At 43.2% G+C, this 14,641-nt stretch overlaps 1 protein-coding gene across 1 annotated transcript in view; it reads left to right on the top strand.

Annotated features, from left to right (window-relative positions):
* LOC126100475 (uncharacterized) overlaps nucleotides 1-14,641 on the top strand; it is a 368,319-nt gene that overhangs the window by 55,949 nt on the left and 297,729 nt on the right. The gene's annotated exons all lie outside the window — the stretch shown is intronic.

Here is a 14,641-nt window from a genome sequence, read left to right as displayed (position 1 = left end):
GCATCATTCATACTGCTGAACACATTTATAACATTTTACCTACACAAAAAGATATAATAACACTTAATGAAAATACTAGAACAGTTTATGAAAAACTTTCTATTACTTTAGTGCACTCTAGTGGGCACAATCGAAACTAAATCAGTCTCCCATCCAATATTGTTCTCTATCGGCTGATACATAAACTACGAGCGCGTCCAGTCTCACGTCACCATCTGTCACTATCCAGCTCTGAGACACATCTCCCACTTAAACCGCCTCCAAGGCAGGGTCGGTATACGACGCTACGCCTCAGTATGGAATGTCATATTTACAAGCTTCCATACTGGCTGATATTTTTTACAATAGCGAGTTATCTTGTCAACAGTGTACGTGGCTTTCAAGGAACGATTTCTAATGGGTTTCCTCTTAACAGCTCCAGTAGAGCTTGTGTTTGTGGGCGGTAAGAGGAAGCTGGTGCGACAATATAAGTTCTTGATCTCATGAAGTATACGTCTTTACTAACGAAATTTCTAGACTTTTTTCAACAACTTTACCACGTGACAATAATTCACTTAAAATACTACGTCTAGGAGTGACGAATCACGTAATAGGGAATAACTTTTGTTAGAGACATAATGTTCATGTATGTTTCCCGCCAGCGTTAGGCGTCCATTAGTCTTCCATTATTGATCTAGTGACATCTTGATCTTTCATTATTCTTTATTTTCCTGAGAGGCAGGAGGGCGTAGGCACTGTAGGAAACGGTTAGGCTTAGCAAAATTAAGTTCAAAAAATAGTTCAAATGGCTCTGAGCACTATGGGACTTAACGTCTGAGGTCATCAGTCCCCTAGAACTTAGAACTACGTAAACCTAACTAACCTAAGGACATCACACACATCCATGCCCGAGGCAGGATTCGAACCTGCGACCGTAGCGGTCGCGCGGTTCCAGACTGAAGCGCCTAGAACCGCTCGGCCACACCGCCCGGCAATTTAGTTCCGTATTCGCTTCTCAACTATCTTTCTCCGCTTAGAGACACTCATTCTCATGGCATTCTTGTTGAAAACCTCCATTCATTGGGGCCGGCAGTATGCAGGTGCAGCCCACCTGGCTAGTAGAGCGTGCTAGTTGCGTGACATCTCGTCGTCCCAGGACCGGCGAATTCAACGAAAAGACCATTACCATCGCTAGTATGTGCCAGCTCTCATTTTGTCTCATTAAAAAAATTTAAAAGAAACTTATCCCCCATGATATGATCCATCACCCCTTGGCGTCTGATGCAAAGACCTTAACACCCTTATTTTATCTCTCTTTAACTTCGTTAGACAAAGGCTGCGCTACGTTAGCGTGAGGAGAGATACCGGTCTGAAAAACAGGCAATTGTTCAAAACAGTTGAAAATTATGCAACCCAAAAATTTGCAGATATGGTAGTGAGGAAGGCTTCAGACAACAATGTATCTTTGATTAAGATATTTTATACGTTTGGAGACATGCTAAATGAAAGAAGAATAACGCTCAATATACATGTGTATTTCAGTATAACGGTATATTAACTCGAAAAATTCCAAAAGGCAACAAATCACTTCAAATCGTTACCCTAAAGCTATAAAATCAAAATACCTCCCGACCAAACAGAATCACTAAATGCCAGAAAGCACGCCAATTATGTCTAGAACTATAATAGCAAAGAAATGCTCTGGGCAAAATTTCGGTTTTAAATTTACGGTGTCGTACACGACGACATATCGACAAGAATGTTATTAGATGCCATAATATAAAAATACATTATGCTTTGTAGAAAAAAAATCAGTGTCGTAAAAGAGACGCGAAGACTGCGAAAGATCGCTGCGTACACAGAGAACAGTGATGTGTTTTCGAAGCTGTGAAGCGAAATAATTGATGAATAATAAACTAACAAGGAGCAGTAGGGGAAAAGTAAAAGAGATCAGAAAAAGGGGAGAGTAGGGTTTGACTAGAAAAGCAGGAGATATAGCGATTAAGGCACTGTCGACTTAAAGGCTTTTGTAGATGGAATATTAGCTCAGAGTGGACTCGGAACTGAAAATGAAATGGCCGTGGTCTGTTGGAGGAACCATCTCACCACTTAACTGAAGCCAGTACGTTAACCACTGCAGCACTTCACGTCGTGCTTTCTAAGGAGATGGGCGTTACCAGACTCCTGAAGGCAGATAAACGGAGGAATACGGGAAGACCCATTATGACGTGGAACGGTTCAGATCTTCGACTGGGAATGCAGGCTTAGATTTTTCCTGATTTCCCTAAATCGGTTATCGAAAATGGGGGACATGGTTCCTCTGAAAACAGGGCCATTTTCCGTCCCTATTCCTTCCCCCCTCCGATCCGATCTTATTCCCTGTTTCGATGAGGCTACATTAAAGTTTGATCTTCATGTCTTCAATTTTTCTAAACTAAGTGAATTATGACCAAATATCCAAGATTCCTAATCACTTACGTAAGAGATGGCAAAAGTTCACAAGACTGTCTAATCTGTGATACAGGAAAACAAAAAAGTCCCGAAAATGCATTCGGAATTTTCTGACAACATAAAATAAACAGCAAAGATTTCTAATAAACAACAAAGATATCATTAAAAAGCCGGCCGCGGTGGTCTAGCGGTTCTGGCGCTGCAGTCCGGAACCGCGGGACTGCTACGGTCGCAGGTTCGAATCCTGCCTCGGGCATGGGTGTGTGTGATGTCCTTAGGTTAGTTAGGTTTAAGTAGTTCTAAGTTCTAGGGGACTTATGACCTAAGATGTTGAGTCCCATAGTGCTCAGAGCCATTTGAACCATATCATTAGAAATCGACACACGCAGAGGAGGTGGCAGCCTGACAAAGACGTAACGGAAACCTGTTTTGAGCAACCCGGCCAACACGTGTGTGTTTTGAGCTGCCTATCATCCGGGGGCCTCGGTGTAAGAAGCTTCTTCAAAGTGTGTGGTTCCTTAACGAAGTATGAGGCACTTCAACAACCTCTCTCTGTGATTTGAATAAAGAGAAGCACCATATCCTTCTTTCAGAGTGTAATGCTGTGATTAATGTATATAGTGATTACTGATTGACGACTCACTCACAGAAGAACAGAACACAACGCATGTATTTTCTTTTCAGAATCGTTCCAGACAACGTTTCACAAAAAATCAATTGCAGACTTTGCTTCTTCTGGTACTAACAAGACTCTTCATCGTTTGTATCCACCAAGATATGCTGACAGTGTTTCGCAATGTAAAAATTTGTTGTCCCACGTTTAAAATCGTTTATCAAATACCACCTCACTGTTTTCTATCTATAATAGTACATTAAAATCATTTTCTGTTTTATTTGGAATAATAATGTTAGTTGACCTTAATGCGAGTGTACTTCTGAGTGAAGTCAGTACCAAGCATTGAGTCCTGTTATAAAACCCGTCCCTTTTTTATGGTGTCATGCCTGATGCTCGAAATAAAACAGTAAACCACCATTGTTTCTTTACGAATTATGTCACAAGCTGGAAGAAGTTTATTGTTACCAAGACTGATATCTCATAATGAGTTTCACTCTGCAACTAAGACAATAATTTTGCGTTTCAAGGAACTGTCATGCCTGTTAAATGCTATTGGCTTTGCCGTTTTTGTGGAGCAGTTGGAAGTAGTGGATAGCGTGATTAATGTGGCGACTCGGACAGCCTCATGTGTCGGATACTAGGATAAGTCAATTATTATCGGCAAAGTAGTTACAAAATTTTATCGTAATCAAATAGGAAACTTACAAGAACATCATTTTTCGACGTAGTGTCCTTGCGTTTCAACGCACTTGGACCATCGTTGTACAAGCTTCCTAGTGCCCTCGTAAAAGAACGTTCTCGGTTGAGCTGCGAGCCAGGAATAGACCGTTTCTTTCACTGCTTCGTCCGAGGCAAATCGACAGCCCCTTAATGGACCAAACAAGTGATAGAAGGGGCAAGATCGGGACTATATGGAGGATGATCCAGTACTTCAAATTTGAGTTTCTGGAGTGTTTCATCAGTGTGGGCATTGTCGTGCAACAACACAACACCTTTTGACAGCAATCTTCGGTGTTTGCTTCGAATTGCAGGCTTTAGCCTAGCAGTAAGCATTTCACTGTCATGTACGTACACTGTTTATTGTTGTCCCCCTTTCCCCATAATGTTCCATTACTGGATCTTGTGCGTCCCAAAAAGCGGTAAGCATCAGTTTTCCTGCGGACGGTTGGGTCTTGAACTTTTTTTTGCACGGCGAATTTGGATGTTTCCATTCCATACTCTGCCGTTTACTCTCCGGCTCGTAATGATGGATCCATGTTTCGTCACCAGTAATGAACCAGTCTAAGAAGTTGTCCCGTTCGTTACAACAGCGATCCAAATGTTTTTGCAGATGTCCAAGCGCGTTTGTTTATGCAACTGTGTGAGTTGTTTTGGGACCCATCTTCCACAAACTTTATGAAACCCAAGTCGATTATGGATGATTTCGTAGGCAGAACCGTGACTAATTTGCAGACGATGTGCCACTTCGTCAATAGTTAATCGTCTGTCTACGAGAATCATTTCACGTGAACTCTCAATAGTTACTTCATTTGTGGCGGTAAACGGTCGTCCGGCTCCTTCATTGGGCGAAAGGCTTGTGCGAACATTTCGGAATTTTTCAATCCATTCGTAGACACTCCGTTGTGGCAAAAGTCTGTTCCCGTACTGTACCGAAAATCTTCGATGAATTTCGGCCCCTGGTACGCCTTCTGACCACTAAAAACGGATCACTGAACGTTGCTCTTCTTTGGTGCAAATACACAGCGGAGCAGCCATGATTAACAGTACGGCAGCGATAACGAAACTAACCTAGCAGCTTGAAAATTGCAAAGATATAACAAAGCATGCGTCATCAACGTAAAACGACAGTACTACCAAAATAAACAAAAATATAACTAAATTGCGGATAATAATTGACTTACCCTCGTATTTACGTCCTATAGGCGCACTAGATCAATGTACGGTGACCACTTATAGCTGTCTATCTATTAAACTCCATTACTCAACAGATGTGCAAAGAAAGTTCCACGTATTCTCCAAGCCATGCATTAGATTTATAATGCGGATACTCTCCACGTTCTGTTGACGAAAAGATCTCCTGAATACTGTACAGTATTAGATCTGCGCTTGAAGTGATAGTTTATCACTCAGCTTAGAAACCGCTCGTCATTAGAAAATACAGTTTGTCCGCCTACAGAGGCACAGCTTCGAGAAAGGAACAGAGTAAGATTTTTTTTTCATGTGCAACTGCACATTACAGCAGCCAGCAGATTTTTTTTATATCAGTTTATACACGCCAGATTTTCTGAGAACTTACGGTATTTAGTAAATGTTAACTACACACTATTGCAATACTGCAGTAGAGGAAAAAGTGTGTGGACACCCTCCTTTTTTTTTACTTAAAGGTACCTTCTTTTGTAAAAATTCTACATTTTATACCTTCATTAACAACTATAACAAGTTTAAGAAATGATGAGCGGCTAAACAATGATCATTATTCATTATTTCTATTCGAAAACAAAACAAAAAGCTTGTGAAATGGAACTTAAAAAAAGGGGGTGGAATACGGGCATCCATAAAAAGGTGCAAGAAAATTTTGAAATATTTTTATCAAATGGGTTAAAACAATACAAATGGCTGTATGCAAAAAGCTACTTTCGTACATTTATGCATGAAATCTGAAATTATTTACAGTAATCGCGAACGTAAGTAGCTCCTTCAGCGCCCACATTTGGCACATAACACATTTAATACACACCTCTCCTCTCCTCTCCTGTCTTGAGAGAACTTTTCATCGCAAAAGATTCAAGTTGCATCGCTTTAGTCTGGTGTATCCCCATCGTTCACATCAAGTTCATTATTGCTGTCCACAAGGTGAGGGCTGCAGGAGCCTGAAGAGTCCGATGATGAATCAGAAGGCCTTGTTTTTCTTGAAGGCCTTTGGGTTTTGCATCTGTGTATACAGGGCGGCTTCTAACGCCAAAGATATTCAACGACCTCTTCTCGACAGCACTTTCGTCAAGGGACTTTGTCAACCGATCTGTGTATGGCGTTCTAGTGATGTGGCAGGCGGTTGCCGCTTTTCAACCCCGCTTTGTGGTTCTCTTCTTAATGTTGGGGACAGGAGACATGCCGAATGGTGAAACTGCATTTGTTGAAGAACCTGGAGAATTTCCCGGTTCATCTACTGGCGTAGCTAGAGCTTGATGTGACGGTACATAAGGATAACTCGAAGAAGACGCGGATGATGTCGATGGTCCAGACGTAGCAAGTAGAGGAGCATGTGATTCAGGAACATCAGGTCTATGTTCCACTGTGGAGCAAATCTTTTCTGCAACTAACTGAGCAGCTATGAAATCAACGTCGGTGTAGATGTAACAACGGTTCAAAGGGTATAACCCAGTTACCTTGAATCCGTTTATTGCTATCTCAGCTGATTGTGTACGAAGGTATGCTTCGCCAAAAACCTCCATAACGTCGTAAGGTGTGAGAGGACGATGTAGTAAGTTTTCAGAGGTCCCATGAACGTCTCATCTAGAGGCTGCAGTTTGTGGGTGCAATGTGGATAAAGCGAGGTGATGGTCGCGTGGTGTTCTTTCACCAAGTTAATCACATCTGGATTTCGAACGTGGCTATAATGACCATCCGAGATGAAGAGAACAGGCTTTGAAATGAAATGAGGGTACGGAATTGTTGGCCGGGAGGAAGTTCGTCCGCCAAGTGCGAGTCTTATTTCAGTCGACACCACGTTGGGAGACTTGCGTGCCGGTGATGAGGATGAAATGTTGGTGAGTACAACACAACACCCAGTCCACAAGCGGAGAAGATCTCCCACCCGGCCGGGAATCGAACCCGGGCCCGCTGCTTGGGAGGCAAGCACGTTACCAGCAGGCGCACATATTTTCTCAATTCGGTGAACAAATTGTTTTGCATCAGGGGGGCAGCATCTCACTAGAACTTGGGACATGTTAGTTCTAGGGAAAACTATCATTGGCGGGACATGATGTCCCGAAGTGGTCATGCATGCGATAACTGTGATTGTAGCACATCTTTCCGCAGATGTTAGAGCTGCAATTTGTTTCTTCCCTTTCATCCCTATCACTTTTGGAATTTTGCTTTGGACAATGGACAGACCCATCTCGTCCACGTTATACACTCGGCCTGCTGGATATGAGTGTGTGTTGAAAGCGTCTGCCACTAAATCAAAGAAAACCAACAAATTCTCTTTATTGAAGCCTAAGGCTCTGCCATATGAAGTTCCACAAGGTTTGCGAATAGACAGCTGATCCATGCGTCTCTCAAGAAAACGATCAGCTCAAGTTTGTCCCGCTTCTCCTCCAAAGGGGTGGTCAGATTATTTCTCTGGGGAAGTGAAAATGCAATTCCTCTCAGATCTGCCAAAGTACACCCAAAGAATTTTTGCTCCATCTAAAGGAGATAAGAAACTAGCTGTTTTTCGGTGTATGCATTTAAAATCGGTTTCCTTCCAAGCTTTGTCTCTTGAACCACTTGTTCAGGGATTTTATCAAGTTTAAGAAATCTCTGCAAAGTGGTACGAGGCATTCCGAAAGTTTTTGCAGCACCTTTCACAGAAGCCTCATTTGCTTTCACAGCTGCTATGGTACGTACCATCTCAAATTTATGCCACTGATGCCTTTGGTTCTTACATTCATAGCACTTCTTGTTCTCAGCATTCTGCAAGGACGAACAAAAGCATTGGGGTCTATTATCGCAATTTGAAAACCACATTTGTTTGTGTGTTGCTGTGCGAGTTGTACATATGAGCTTTAAACTAAATTCGACTAACCATATCTCCATACAATTATTTAAATGTATCATATTGTTTAAAAGAAGAGATGTTGTAATTATGAGCCCTCCTTAAATAGGGACCCATTTTTACACTAACACAATGGTCCCATATTTATACAAACCATTCTTAAGCAACATGGCCACTATCACGTCAAACCTAAAAGCGTGTGTAACGCAAAACGTGTTTCTAAAAGTAGCTTACGATTCCGTTATTCCGGTTATCACTGAGAAATTGTTTTAAACTAATGAGAAGGATATGAAAAGTAAACGATTTCACATACCTGCCAAACGTTTTCAGTCCTGAACAAACACCAATTCTCACAATAACCGACGCTGTAACTGCACCGCTTGAAACAATGCTTCCAACTGTTCACTGCTACTGTCTACCAATAACAGGCACCGTTTCCAGTCCTGGTCGCCAGACCGCAGCACTTCTCATACCCTCTTCTTGAGGCGTGCCCACAATTACACCTGTGTCCATTTTTACACCTTTTCCTCTACGATAAATTATCTCCAACAGTCGTATGTGGTGAAATTTAGGTGCTTATTAAATTGCGTTCTTTATGTTCTGCACTGAGCGACTGTTGCCAAAGCGAAGTAGATTCTTACATTATGAATGAACATGTTAAACTCACTCACCTGTTCAAACTGCCAAATGGGGGTTCAGTAAAGCTTTCTTGACGTGCGGGTCTGGGAGGAAGTACGCCTTTTATATTCGTGTATTTGTTGACATCATTAAGGGACTACAATTTAAAAAGAAAGAATAGTTAAACGTCTGTCTTCCTAAAATCTGTAGTTTAACATCGATCAAACGATTATATTGACCTTGCCGTCCGAACGGTTGACGCAGGTGACGTAAGTTCAAAGATTGGGTTGGCATTTGTCCAGCGGTAACTAAGAAGACCGGTTGGAAAAGCCGACCTGGAAAAAAACAGAGGGTAAGTGCATCACAGAGTGATTGAACTAGGTGCGTTGTCTTCTGAAGTCCACATCCAACAACATGTATGATGAGCTGGTTCAAAAATATTCTGACTGGCCCTTAATATTCTGGAACTGGGGCGGAGTTTACGTCCGAGGTGGTTCCACACATTCCGTCGTGAATAGGTCTGGGGATGTTGCTGGCTACAGAAGTACTGTAGCATCACGAAAACAGTCCATAGGGACACGTGCCATGAGTGGAGGAGCATGGTCCTATAGGAAAATGGTGCCACGCTACTGTCGCCATCAGAGAGCCCTCAGTCACCACCAGCCGTAATCAGAAATCATACCTGACGGCTCCCTGCACCATGAACCCACTGTGCCTCTCCCAGGTCGCCATCATACCCTCCGACGATGTTCGTGCGCGGTAATGCTATCCGTGATTCATCACTGAATACAGCGTGACGCCATTTATCAGCAGTCCATGCTTTCGATCACGAAACCACTACAAACTCAGCCGTAGTGTTGTGCTGTTAATTGCAGTCTACGCAAGGGACAATAATTCCCTTGTCCAGCTGCTGCTGGTCTCCGACTAACGTTGCGGGATGACACAGAATGCTGCAGGGAGTACCCTACATACTTTCTGAGGGCAGGCGCAGATGTTGAGGAGTTAGTGCGCAGTACGGTGATCCTCCCTTGCGGTGATCAAATGTGGAAGACCGGAACCTTGATGACAAATATACCGGACCTCGCATTCCCACGCAGTCCTACATCGGGCCACAGTCACATCCGCATACCTTACAAATCTGGACATTGCACGACTCGAACAGCCGGTTAAGTGGAGACTCACAGCGAGTGCATCACTGTGTGACGCACTCACCCTCTGTTTATTTCCAGGTCAGCTTGTGTCAGGTGCTGATAACGTTGTCTCACACGAGTACGCAGGATCTCAGTGTCTTTCTCGGTGATCACTCAACACTGGAGCTGTTTACGCCCGTTACGTACCCTACCAGGCCTGGTGACTACACTATACACAAACAACACTAATTCTCTCTGCACTCGCAACCCCAATCATTTACAAGTACTTGTATGATGTTACAAAGACATCCGAATATGTTTTCTGGGTGCTTCATTTTTGCTCGACAGGCAGAGTATTTTCTGCTGGCTAACAGATTTGGGTGGTGATTTCGTGTATTTTCAAGTAAAATGAGATAATTTTAGCCACGTGTTACGGATGGGCATGGTAATGCAGCCGCCTTAGGTCCTGCGGCGTCTGTGCTCTAGCGCTTACGCTTTCTGTACTTTTCATAAGAAATGGGACATCACTGATAGGAAAGGGCGAAGGTAAGTGAGGCACACAGGAAAAGAACGTGACCTGTACGTGTGACAGGATGATCATCGCAGAGTTCGTGCCTCTAACAAGAGGACATGTCTAAAAATTTCGTTGCTCTCCTCAAATCAAATGTGAGTCTACTTGGTTATGGACCCTTGTCCTGTGCGTGGTTCGAACCACGCCAGATCTAACGCTTGCTGCGCTGTATTACCTTACCGTCTTCCTCTTTCAAGTGATCTCCTTGTGTCTTGTTTTATTCCGTTCTCAATCTCTTTCTGACTTCCTCTAATCTCTTTATCTGTAGATACCTTCTGCATTCACCAAGTTCCATCACTGGGTTTACATATTATAATTTTCTCCCACTTCCACCAAATTTTCCTCTCTATCCCTCGGTGAAGTTTACTATTCTTGTATGGCGTAACAGGTGTTCCACTAACTTGGGCCTTTTTCTGGGGGCGGTGCTCCATGACAACTGTAAGTCGTCTACTCTTTTTGTGTAGCATTCTAAGTACAGGAAAATATGTTTTCAAAAAAAAAATGCCCTTGAATATTTGTGGTTCTTTCTGGATAAAGGTTTGATGTATTAAATAATTTACAACGCAATGTGGCTATATTTCATAAACGTATTGAGGATTGCGTAGTGCTTACTTTGTGCATCGTAGTTCGGAATAACACAGGCAGTGTAACACCGTAACGAACATCAGGAATGGTGACCGGAACTTAAGCTACCCTTCATCATTTTTCTTCCTTGTTTTGTTTACTCCTACCTTATATTGCACGTTGTATCTGTTCAACTTCTCTCTTACCTCCGACCAGACGAGCTCGCTCTTCTGAGGCAGTACAAAAGAAATATATAATTACTTCAAAAAACATTTTCTGATTATATACAACATAGTTACTTTTACACTATTTCTCTTAGCGTTACGTTTCCTCAAGGTGTAATCAAAAGCGATACACTATTGCTTATTAATCTGTTCTTCTTTATCTTACACCAAGTACAAAACCGTAACTCTGTCATACCTATTATTGACTTTGCTCCTCAACTATAATTACGCTGTCCACCTTGTGCACTGAATTTCGGAACCCAGCTTCTTTGTAAGTTCGCGAGGAGCACAATTCCTTTGCTGGCTGAACGTCTGTTCTAGAAGGCTTCGTGAACACTTTAAAGGCGTGCTATTTTTCGTTCCTTATTACATCTAGGTCTAAACGTTCAACGCTTTACTTTAGTGCTTTACAGTGCAGTCAATTTCCTCATTTCAAATTTAATCATTAATGCGAGCCTCAGGGTGTCATCTAAATAATGTTTATAATAGTTTATCTTATTTCAAGATGTTCTCTTCTAAGCTATTAATGAATCGTTTGCCGTTATTTGATGCAAAGTGCACTATGTGACGCGATACATCGGACAGAAATAACATCCTCGTCAGGCTACAGAGAATACAGAGATGCCCTTAGGAAAGACAGTTATGGAAAATGAGCAACACCCCCGGACATCTCTGAAATATTCACCCACCGAAAAGAGTTGGAGAGGATTTAGAGGTAATTGGGGTAGAGAGAAGGTCGAGGTGGCTTGATCTAGTTGAATGACTCGAAGTAGCAGATCATAAGGATAGATTTAGCCGCGTGCTAAATGTACAAACGGTGAGATACCCAGAACGGATGCTGGAACGTTTCTAATACTGATAAAAGCTCGACCTGCGTCAAAAAGTTTCATCAATCGCTGATGTATGATGGCGTGCTGAAAAGAAATGGCTTCAGAACGTTTTATGTGACAATTCTTGAAGCTTTTTAAACAAAATAAACTTTATTAACATTCTGTATCTTAATTCTTCATGTCGACGTATTTATTTCTCAACATTGTCACCCTGGCGATGAACACATTTCTCCCAACGGAAGACCAATTTGTTGATACCGTCACTGTAGAATATTTGAATTTGTTGATGGAGCGACAACCTCCCCTCCGGTTTCATCGCATCACTATCGAAGTGAAGTCCTCGGAGGTATTCCTTAAGTTTTGAAAACATTTTGGAAACATACGACAATCGAAAGGGGCCAAGTCGAGAGTCCATGGAGGATGATCGATGACAGTGAACCCAAGGCATCGGACTGCTGCACGTCTCGCAGCGCTCGTGCATCGTCTGGCGTTGTCATGATGAAGAGGGTGTTCCATGTGCGGGCGAACTCTCCGAATTCGAAACTGGATTAGAGCACGCTGTTTCTCACGCACCGACATTGCCACCTTACACACCACGCCGCCATATTAGACGCTACAATTCAGAGCCCTCCAGCGGCAGAGGGCTGCCAGTGTTTAGATATGAAGAATTAAGATGTAGAACGTTATTACCGTTTTTTAAAGGCTTTAAGAGTTTTCACATAAAGTCGGAGTCTCTACATTTCAGCACACCCTCGTAAACACACGCTTCAGATCAACTATAAAATTTGATCAAACCGTAGTAATGTACGTTATTTGTTTGACAGCAAGCAGACAGGGCCCGAGGCACCCTGATGAATAAGCGGCAGTTTGATGGGATGGAACAGAGCGACACGATGTCTTAGTCCAAATGCTAGTGATTAATGCTTTAAACATGGGCAGCCAGATGGCGACAGCGTGGTTCTGGAACCGGGCCGCTGTACGTATGTCAACAACTGCTTTACGGTTCATGAAATGCTGGATACAAGGCGAAGAACATTCCTTCTCATTTTCACTCTGTAGCTGATTATTCACTTCTTAAACGATTGATCACTGCGTTATTTTGTTCAAACTTACATTTCGTTATAGAACTTACCTCTTGGCTGCTAATTAGCCCTTCTCCGCCACATGCTTCTGCCACGATGACACGCGGAAAGGCACTGGAAGACGAACTTTTCAGGCTACTCGTAAGGCGTAATCGGTCGGCACAATGGTGGACCTCTGTATCTGGAAAAAAAAAAGAAAAGTCGGTCTGAGCCCTAGGCCCTTCATTGTCGTAGCCATTCAGGCTACTGTATTGTGGAACCTAGTAATCATCGTACATAAGACTGTATTTTCGGACTACCTTTCACACTAGGATCGTGGCTGCACATAAGCCGGATCTTAAAACAAGGCAGTGCTGCCGACCGGTTTTACCTTCTACAGCAGAAACCAATTTCCCGCCGAGATTCTCATTTGAATGGCGTGCCGAGTCGACCTGGAGCGAAGTCAAGTCCACTGTATGTCACGATTCATCTCGTAGCTGTATCACTTGGGTTCTTGAGTGGCTGTGGTTATTTACATGAAAAAGATCTTTGACCCAGGAAACCTGCCGTGAAGGAAGAGGTATCCATGTTGCACCCGAGTGTTCACTCCTAGAAGATTCATCATCAACTGTTTCTCATCTTTTGGAGGAATAGGGATGCTTCCAGAATGTACAGGGTGACTCGAAGTCCGTTAACGTTTGAAAATTCAATACTTCACTGAGTAACGAAGGTAGAGAGATAACAACTGACACACATACTTGAAATGAGATGGAGTTATATTGAAAGCAAAAAAAAAAAAAAAAAAAAAAAAGAATTGCACAGAATGACCAACAAACTGCGCTTCATATGATGCAAAAGCAATAATTAGCGTAACTGATTTTGAGCAAAGAACGTGATCTTTATAACACATGCTCAACAAGTCTGCCGTTGCTCATCAACATTACCTGTAGTCGACAGACAATCTTGTGAACAACACTGTACAACGTATCAGTAGGTATGGTGAGAAATTGCGGTCTTTTAGCATCCCTAACGACGTAGATCCGTCGCGGTAGACTTAAGACTTCAGGTAAGCGCACCACTAGTAATGTCATGGACTGTGGTCTGGGTACCTGGGGAACAGAGCATGGCGGAAGTGGCGACGCAGCACGCGATCCTCATCGAACGATTTGCGCAGATCTCGCACACGTGCAGCAGTATGGGGTCTGGCGCTATCCTGTCGTACCTTCCAGCACGTGTTTATCAGCCAGGCTAAGGATGATGCGATTCTGTAACATGTCGGCGTACCTCGCACCAGCCGTGCTGACAGCTTTAAAAGCAGCACCGCGAATTTCCTCGTAGAAAAAACTGTCCGATCACGGTTGATGTGGTAAATCGACACCCCACCGTGACTTTCTCGTCATGCAATTGGTTTCCACGACAGTTCTAGGATTTTCTGTAGCCCAAATTCCGAACCTGTGGGCGTTGACAAACGTTCGGAGTGTGAAATGGGCTTCGTCGGTCACCAGTACGTTATACAATCGTCATCCTCCGCCATTGTTTGAAGGGCTCACCACGAATGCTCTCCGCGTCAGAAAGTCGATAGCTAACAGTTCATAATAGCACTGGATTTTGTACGGATGGCATTGGAGGGTACGCCTTAGCCCTTTCGTGACAGTACTGCTCGGAAAACCGGTGCGACTTCACGAGCACCGAGCGAGGTGGCGCAATGGCTAGCACACTGGACTCGCATTCGGGAGGACGACGGTTCAATCCCGCGTCCGGCCATCCTGATTTAGGTTTTTCGTGATTTCCCTAAATCGCTCCAGGCAAATGCCGGGATGGTTCCTTTGAAAGGGCACTTC

The sequence above is a fragment of the Schistocerca cancellata genome, chromosome 9, assembly GCF_023864275.1.
Source record: "Schistocerca cancellata isolate TAMUIC-IGC-003103 chromosome 9, iqSchCanc2.1, whole genome shotgun sequence".
Taxonomy (NCBI): Eukaryota; Metazoa; Arthropoda; class Insecta; order Orthoptera; family Acrididae; genus Schistocerca; species Schistocerca cancellata.
Note: the sequence above shows the minus strand (reverse complement) of the source record. Positions and strands in the feature narration are given on the sequence as shown.